We start from the raw sequence: 8,577 nt of genomic DNA, 5'->3' as shown, positions 1-8,577 counted from the left end.
GTCACTTAGCCAATGAGGACAGATCTTCAATTAAATTTAATGATATTAGTTAAGAAAATTAGTTAAGAAAGTTTTTAATTGAGTTTAAAACAACACTGAAGCTTTGTAAAAAAAAAAACACAACAAAAACAACTTTTTCTCTCATACAAAATATTTACTTTGGAAGAAGATTCATATGTCATAAAAAGAAAAGACTAAGAATGGAAGAACGTAATAATGTTCTAAAATTGTATCTTCCAGAGAAACGGGAACATGCTTTACACACTATTCAACAAATCACTTTTTAATTTAACATATCATGAACGTTATTTCATTTCAGTACTTACGGGCCTAACACATTTTTATAGTATTTTAGCTTATAGATGTGCCATAATTTTTATTATCCGTTACCCTGTTGAGGAATATTTGGCTTGTTTCTAATTAAAACCAATACTACAGCAATGAATAGTAGCTTTATAGAGTTTTGGCTAGAGAATTTCAATAAACACTGTATGCTATCAGTCTTTTAAGTTTTGGCAATCTGATAGGTGAAATATGATATGAAATTTTATTTTGTATTTCTCTGGTTTATTCATAAGTTAATTGCCCACTTTATTTCTAGTCTTGAATTGCCTGTTCATATCATTTTAACTGTTTTTATCACTGAATAATCTTCCATTGTTTGGATGTACCATAGTTTGTTTATCCATTCTGCCTGAGTTTCTTTGTTTATCTTTTAATTTATTTATAGGAGCCCTGTCTACATTATAAATAGTAATCCTTTGTCTGTTATATGTGTTACAAATATTTTCTCCCAGCCTCCTGCTTATTTTTTAACTTTTCAATGTCTACCCCAGTATGGAAGTTTGGATTTTCATACATATATAAAGTCAAGCTGGTAAATATTTTCTGTATGGCTTCCAGTCTTTATAAATTTGTGCTGTATCCTACCATGTAACTAAATTGAGCTCAGCCTTAAGTGATGAATAGAAGTTAGCTGGATGAAAGCAGGGAAGAGCATTCCAAAAGGAGAAACCAGAAGGGCAAGTCCACAGACGTGAGCAGTTGCAATCTTTTCCATAGACTGGCTTCCTTCCAAATTGCTTCATTTCTGCCCCAGGGCCATGTAACTGTCCTTGCTGGGCTCCAAGTACCCTGCTGTATAATTAAGTGTAGGGCTTATTAACAGAAGAACACTGACTTAGTGTGAGCCTTAGATCTGCGCTCACTAGGCCAGTTACTTTGGCCAAGTCACCAAGCCCCAAGAATGTTTTTATAACATGTATCTACTCCATCCATCCATCCATCCATCCATCCATCCATCCATCCATCCATCCATCCAATACTGAAAGTCCAGAGAAAGATGGGGGCTAAACCCAAAGTCAGAGGCAAAGTTAAGAGCCTTACAGAGTAACTAACATCTCTAAGCGATGGACTTCCGTGAGGTTCCTCGTCGCCAGTAGGGAATCTGCAAAGGGCCTTTGATCGACGTCCTAATAGTGAACTGGTACCTGAATATCCTGCCCAAGCCATGACTTTGCAGATTCCCCATATTTCTCTGGACCATGCTTTCTCCTACCACAAATACTTTTCTTTCTCTCGAGCAAGGTTGTGTCCTGATTGCCATCCCAAAGCAAAGATCTGGATCTGCAAGCTTGGGAAAGGCGCAAGTCCTGGTCTTTTCCCTGAGCACACACAGGAAGTCAGCCAGCCAGGCAGACAGCCAAGTTATATTTAGATTCTGTCACCTGATGGGGTCATCCATTAATCAGGGCACAGTGGCAGCTGTGGCATTTCGGGTGTAAACTGAGGTGGGAATAGGGGCAGTGAAGAAGTGGGCAAGAAAGCCAGGCATTGACTTCAGGATCATTTAAGCAAGTCACAGGCCAGAGATAAAAATGTGTGCCTTACATTAAACCTGGAGAGATGGAGGTCAGACCCAAGAAGGTCCATGACTTGAGTGAGAAATCAGTGCCTGGCTTGGACAGGGGAAGGACAGCTGGGGGATATCAGCCGGAAAAGTGGCTCAGTGGGTCAAGTCCCCTTCCTGCCCTGGAGACCGGGGTTAGGGACAAATCTCCAGCCCCTTCCTGTTTGGTAAGCCTCAGTGAGTGAGTGACTTTTTTTTTTTTCCTAAAGATTTTATTGGGGAAGGAGAACAGGACTTTATTGGGGAACAGTGTGTACTTCCAGACTTTTTTTTTTTCCCAAGTCAAGTTGTTGTCCTTTCAATCTTAGTTGTGGAGGGTGCTGTTCAGCTTCAAGTTGGTGTCTTTTCAGTCTTAGTTGTGGAGGGCGCAGCTCAGGTCCAGGTCCAGGTGCTGTTGCTAGTTGCAGGGGGCACTGCCCACCATCCCTTGAGGGACTCGAAGAATTGAATTGGCAATCTTGTGGTTGAGAGCCCACTGGCCCATGTGGGAATTGAACTGACAGCCTTTGGAGTTAGGAGCATGGAGCTCTAACCACCTGATCCACCGGGCCAGCCCGTGAGTGACTTTTTGACAGGCAGTAACACCCAGCTGCGGTGAGCAGTAAGAGCTGTGATCACAGAACCCCATTCACAAGGGAGAAACCAGAAAGAAGTGGACATACAGGATTTTTGTTTCAAGCCTTAAAGGCCTTCCTTGCCCCAGATTTGATTTATCAAATTACTGCCCTGGGAGGCAGGGAAGGGGCCCTAAATTATCAATGATCTAGTTGCTTTTCCTTTTTTTTTTATCTCTGGACTCCATCCCCACCCCTCAGGTGGGGCCATTGTAAGGATATCCTGACCTGGCTTTGGCCCCTCCAGGACTGGCTTCCCACAACCGAAGCTGCCCCTGGCCTCAGCGTCATCCACGCCCCTCTGTCTGGCTTTCAAAGTCCTCCCCGTTCTGACACCCAGCCTTCCCCACCCCAAGACTTTTTTCAATAGCTTTGCTGAGGTATTACTGACATAAAATAAACTGCACATATTTAAAGTTTTGTATATATCACAGAAACCAACATCACAATAAAAATAATGAACACGTCCACCGTCCCCCAAAAGTTTCCTCGCATCCCTGTCATTCCTTCTTTCCACTTCTCCCCAAACCCTTACCCAAGCGACGGTTGATATGCTTTCTGTCACTATAAGTTTACAATTTGAGAGGTTTTTAAGTACAAATGGAATTGTACAGTGTGGACTCTTTCTTTTGTCTGGCTTCTTTCACTCTGCACAATTATTCTGAGATTCATTCATTCCTGCTGCTACGTGTATCACTAGGTAATTTCTTTTGATTGCTAAGTTCAATGCGTCCGATTGTATGAACGTACTACAATTTGTTGATCAATTTACCTATTGATGAACACTTTGATTGTTCCCAGTTTTTGACCCTCAAATAAAGCGACTCTGAACGTCTGTGTACATGTCTTCACGTGAATATATGCATTCATTCCTCTTGGGTAAATGCCTAGGAGTTAATGGGTAAGTGCTTACGGGGATTTAATTTTTTTTTAGAAACTACCAAACTCTTTTCCAAAGTGGTTGCTCCATTTTCCATTCCCACCAGCAGTGTGTGAGAGTTCCATTTCCTCCACATCTTCACCAGCACATGGACGTCAGTCTTTTTAATTTTAGCCATTCTAATATAGGTGTGTAAATATCTCATTGAGGTCTGAATTTGCATTTCCCTAATCACTAATGGTGTTGAGGATGTTTTCATGTGCTTATTTGCCATTTGTATATCTTTTTTGCTGAAGTATCTGTTCAAATATTTTCCCTGTGTTTTAATTGGATTGTTTGTTTTCTTAATGTTAACCCATATTTAGGCCAGGAGCAGAAACTTTGTCTTAAAAGCCATCTTGTCTTGATCCTGTCTTGCTTTGTCTCCTATGGGCCTGTGATCAGCGGGCCTGGGCAGTCCCTTCAGTGACCTGAGGCAGGGCGTGGAGCTAGAGGGCTTAGTCATGCCCTGAAACCCCTTGTCAACAAAACCCCCCTGAAGCATTGAAGGGGGAACACCCTCGTTTGACCCCTCCTATAAAACTCCATACCCCTCTTTGCTTGAGGAGGTTATGGTCTTTTCTAGCCTGACCTCCTGCAGCTCAAACATGCCAAGTAAATTCTAATAGACCAATCTTGGTCTCCCAACACTCATTCCTCCGGCCGTGCCTAACACGTAATGTTAAGTTTTGAGTGTTCTTTGTAATATTCTGTATACATGTTTTTATAAGATACATAATTTTCAAATATTATCTCCTAGTCTGTGGCTTGTCTTTTCATTCTCTTAACAGTACCCTTTAAACAGAAGTTTCTAATTTTGATGAAGTCCAATTTATTGATTGTTTTTTCTTTTATGGATAGTACTTTTGATGTAGTATCTAAGAAATCTTTGCTAAACCTAAGGTCATGAAGATTTTCTCCCATGTTTTCTTCTAGAAGTTTTAAGTTTTACATTTTGTTCTATGATTCATTTTGAGTATTTTGGTTTTGTTTTGATTTTAGGTTGTTTTGTTTGCATATGGATGCCCTATGGTTTCAGCACTATTTGTTTAAGACTACTTCCTTTCTCCACTGAATTGCCTTTGCACTTTTGTTGAAAATTGATTGACCATATATGTGTACTTATATTTCTGGACGCTCTATTCTGTTCCATTGGCTGTTTAAAGCATTGAAAAATTATCCTTTCTCCAGTGAATGCCTTTGCAACTTTTTAAAAAATCAGCTGAGCATGTATGTGCAGGTTTATTTCTTGCTCTCTGTTGTGTTCCACTGATCTATTTGTATATTTGATATAGTTACACTGATAACACATTGTCTTTATTACTGTAGCTTTGTAATAAGTCTTAAATTGGGTAATACTAAGTTCTCCAACTTTGTTCTTCTTCTTCAATGTTATTTTAACCATTCTAAGTTCTTTGCATGTCCACATAAATTTTATTTTATTTATTTATTTTGTAATACTTTGAGGTGGGTACTGCATTATTATTTTCTTTAGTGGCAGTATTACATGATGATCAATGTCATGGGTGATAGGCTCTGGACTTTAAAAGTTCCTGGATTTGAATTCTATCATTGTCACTTATTAACCTAATCTACCCTAGGTAGTTATTTAACTTTGTTATGCTTCAGTTCTCTCATGTATAAAATGGGCTTATTAATACTTATCTCCAACAGTCACAGGAATAATTAAATGAGATAATTATATTAAGTTCCTAGAATACTGAATAAGTATTCAGTACTAGCTGCAACTGTTATCCCCATTTTGCAGATGATAAAAATTGAACTTTAAGAGGTTAAATAACACTCCTAAGGTAGAGCGTAATGGTGATATAATAAATGTATAAGTGACACAGCCACAGTGTTTGGACTCCAGACCCCAGTTCCCCAGTCACTATAGTATAATCTATCCCGTAAATTTTATAAAGATAATTTTTAGTCTTCATACATTGCTGCAATAATAAACTTTTCTATACTACTAAGTTTGTGCTAAACATTATTTTAGTACTTTACATATCCTAACTCATGCAATCCTCACAACTCTATGAGATAGATACATTATTATCCCTCGTTTACAGATTAGGACATTAAGGCACTATTGTGTTAAGTAATTTACTGGAGGATGGATAGATAAAAAGTGGAAGGACCAAATGTTGCTTTGGCCATTTTAGGTCCATTGCATTTCCATATAAATTTTAGAATCAGCTTGTTCCACTCCCCTCAAAAAAGCCCACGGAGGGGCTAGCCTAGTGGCTCAGGCGATTGGAGCTCCGTGCTCCTAACTCCGAAGGCGGCCAGTTGCATTCCCACATGGGCCAGTGGGCTCTCAACCACAAGATTGTTGGTTCAAGTCCTCATGTCCCACAAGGGATGGTGGGCAGCGCCCCCTGCAACTAAGTTTGAACAGGCACCTTGAGCTGAGCTGCTGCTGAGCTCCCGGATGTCTCAGTTGGTTGGAGTGCGTCCTCTCAACCAAAAGGTTGCCAGTTGGACTCCCGCACGGGATGGTGGGCTGCACCGCCTGCAACTAGCAACAGCAACTGGACCTGGAGCTGAGCTGTGCCCTCCACAACTAAGACTGAAAGGACAACTTGAAGCTAAACGGCACCCTCCACAACTAAGACTGAAAGGACAACAACTTGAAGCTGAACGGCACCCTCCACAACTGAGATTGAAGGGACAACAACTTGGCTTGGAAAAAAAGTCATGGAAGTACACACTGTTCCCCAATAAAAGTCCTGTTCCCCCTCCCCAATAAAATCTTAAAAAAAAAAAAAAAGCCCACGGAGATTTTGACTGGAATGGTGTTGATTTTGTACATAAATTTGGGGAGACTCAACACTTTACGAATATTGAGTTTTCTGATCCATGAATATAATATAGCTCTCCATTTATTTAGGTTTTTCTTTAATTTTTTTCTTAGCAATGTTTTCAATGTGTAGTTTGCATGTATAGTTCTTGCAAATCTTTGTTGGATCTCTCCCTAAATATTTAATATTTTTATGGTATTGTAAATGGTATTTTTAAAATTTCAATATCTGATTGGTCACTGCCAATATATAGAAATACAATTTAGGGGCGGCTGGATGGCTCAGTTGGTTAGAGCGCGAGCTCTGAACAACAGGGTTACAAGTTCAATTCCCACATGGGCCAGTGAGCTGCGCCCTCCACAACTAGATTGGAGAGAACAAGCTGTCGCTGAGTTGCCAGAGGGGTGGCTGGATGGCTCAGTTGGTTAGAGCCCAAGCTCTTAACAACGAAGTTGCCAGTTCAATTCCCTCATGGGATTGTGGGCTGCGCCCCCTGCAACTAAGATTGAAAATGGAATCAGTGACTGGACTTGGAGCTGAGCTGTGCCCTCCACAACTATATTGAAGGACAACAACTTGGAGCTGATGGGCCCTGGAGAAACACACTGTTCCCCAATATTCCCCAATAAAAAAAAGAAAGAGAGACCACATGTCATACCAGCACAGGTTCCTCTTAGCCTCTCACTTTGGACCTCCTGCCTCACCTCTGCTCGAAATGGACCCCAACTACTCCTGCCCCAGGGTGGCTCCTGCACCTGTGCCGGCTCCTGCAAATGCAAAGACTGCAAATGCACCACCTGCAAGAAGAGCTGCTGCTCCTGCTGCCCCATGGGCTGTGCCCAGTACACCCAGGGCTGCATCTGCAAAGGAGCATCGGACAAGTGCAGCTGCTGTGCATGACGTCAGGGAGAGCCTGCTCTCTGATATAAATAGAGCAACATGTTCAAACCTGCGTTTTTTAATTTTTTCATAAACCCTGACCCCCTTGCTACATTCCTTTTTGTATGAACTATTTGAATGACAATAAACGTATCTAGACTCTTCTGGGTAAAAAATTTAGTTTTGTATTATATCCTGCAACAATATTAAACTTCTTAATTCTGGTATCTTTTTTGGCATTTTATAGAATTTTCCACATAGACAATCATATCTTCTGTGACTAATACATAGTTTTACTTTTTCCTTTCCCATGTTGGATGCCTTTTGTTTCTCTATTGTACTGACTAGAACTTCCAATACAAAGTCGAATATGAGTGATGAAAGCAGACACTGTCGCCTAATCCTGATCATAGGGTTAAAGTATTCAGTATTTCAGCATCAAGTCTGATATTAGCTATACGTTTTCATAGAGGCCTTTTATCAAGTTGAGAAAGAGATTTTTTAAATAATAAAAAATTTTTTATATTTATCTGCATATTTACCATTTCCGGGTTCTTAATTCCTTTGTATAGATCCAGATTAGATTTTATCTGGTATTTTTCTTTTGACTGAGGACTTCAAGTTCAGGTCAGCTAATAATATATTGAAAATATCTCAGTTTTTCTTACATTTTTGTAAGATATTTTCACTGGGTATAAAATTCTAGATTGATTTTATTTTTATTTTTAAAGCTTTTAAAATGTTTCCCCACTACCTTCTGGATCACATTGATTCTGTGAAAAATAATATAAATGGAGCCATTTTAAAATGGAACTGGAGTTGCCATTCCAGAAGAACTGCTTTGCATACCTTACTCCTTAAACCTTTGGAATATTAAAACTGAGCAAAATTACCTTTGGGCTGGGTCTAAAGCAACATTGTGTTAAAAAGAACTGTTTATCTCTTTATTGCTAGTTTTAAATAGTTTGATGATGATGTACCTTGTAGTTTTCTTGATGTTTCTTTTGTTTTGGTTTTTCATAGAGCTTCATGGATCTGTGGGTTATAGTTTTCACTGAATTTGGGGAAAAAAAGTATCCATTATTTCTTTGAATATGTTTTCTCCTCTTTTAAGATTCCAGTTACATGTATATTAGGATTCTTGAAGTTATCTCACACTCAGTGTTCATCTATTTTCAGCCTTATTTTTTCCTCAGTGTTTCATTGTGGATAGTTTTTCTTACTGTATCAAGTTCATTAATCTTGTCTTCTGTAGTGTCTAATCTGTAAATTTCATTCAGTGTATTGTAAGTATCTTTCTGGGTTTACTGGCCTTTTGAATTTTATACATATTAAGTAAAATAACTCTTTTCTTGTCACATAGTACAGATATTTTTTACAATTTGTCTTTCAAATTTGTACTTGCTGTTCCCTATGCCTGGAATACAGCTCACTGGAATACTCCAATTT

General features: G+C 39.4%; 1 pseudogene; it reads left to right on the top strand.

Annotated features, from left to right (window-relative positions):
• Positions 1–6,964: 6,964 nt before the first annotated feature.
• On the top strand, positions 6,965–7,149 carry LOC117013716 (metallothionein-2A-like; annotated as a pseudogene).
• Positions 7,150–8,577: the final 1,428 nt, after the last annotated feature.

The sequence above is a fragment of the Rhinolophus ferrumequinum genome, chromosome 21, assembly GCF_004115265.2.
Source record: "Rhinolophus ferrumequinum isolate MPI-CBG mRhiFer1 chromosome 21, mRhiFer1_v1.p, whole genome shotgun sequence".
NCBI classification, from domain to species: Eukaryota; Metazoa; Chordata; class Mammalia; order Chiroptera; family Rhinolophidae; genus Rhinolophus; species Rhinolophus ferrumequinum.
This window is presented reverse-complemented; position numbering and strand designations above follow the sequence as displayed.